Below are 1031 nucleotides of genomic sequence, written 5' to 3' on the forward strand. Positions count from 1 at the left end.
TTCATGATCGAATTGTAGAATATGTACCTTTTACTAGAGAAGTAAGAAAACTTGTGTAAATAATGAATCAAAATTGTATATTATATTTAATATTTGTTGTAAAATACTATTAACTGATTATAAATAAATAAACAAAATGATAATAATAAAAAAAATATTTATATTTATTTCAGAAAACGATATTAAAAATCGTTTAGAATTTTTTCTATAAAATTACAGGGAGATTGGTTGTACTGTTAGGCATACATTCCTGGTTAAACTTTTTTCATCTCCCCGTAAAAAGTGACTCAGAACACCCAACCATACATATTAGAATTTTTAGCTATACGGTGATCGAATGTGCTGCAAGGCGGACTTTCCTCCTTGAATTTTTTTCATCTCCCCGTAAAAAGTGACTCAGAACACCCAACCATACATATTAGAATTTTTAGCTATACGGTGATCGAATGTACTGTAAGGCGGACTTTCCTCCTTGAATTTTTTTCATCTCCCCGTAAAAAGTGCCTCAGAACACCCAACCATACATATTAGAATTTTTAGCTATACGGTAATCGAATGTGCTGCAAGGGGGACTTTCCCCCTTGAACTTTTTTCATCTCCCCGTAAAAAGTGCCTCAGAACACCCAAATTACTACAACTATTGTATAAATATTTAAGATTAAATGTATAAACCTACTTAAATCAATTTGTATTTAAATATTAAATAATTGTATTTTGTTTTAAATGTACAGCTACAGTATTGTAAAATAATCGATGGATCAATTAAGCTAAAACTAAAACATGCATATTACTTTCAAATAATGGGGCAGTTGCATATATCTCGAAGACAGATGTGCTACTTTGTGATATACACTCGAAACTGGATGAATATTGAAATAATTGAATATGACAATTCATTTTGGGAAAATAAATGGTCCATAAATTAAAAACGTTTGTTGCTTTATCATAATATATTTTAATTTTTAATCCATAATTATTTCTTTTACCGAAATTATTATTTTTATTTTAGATTTTACGAGATGTTTACTCCC

Source organism: Acyrthosiphon pisum, unplaced genomic scaffold (genome assembly GCF_005508785.2).
Source record: "Acyrthosiphon pisum isolate AL4f unplaced genomic scaffold, pea_aphid_22Mar2018_4r6ur Scaffold_269;HRSCAF=682, whole genome shotgun sequence".
NCBI classification, from domain to species: Eukaryota; Metazoa; Arthropoda; class Insecta; order Hemiptera; family Aphididae; genus Acyrthosiphon; species Acyrthosiphon pisum.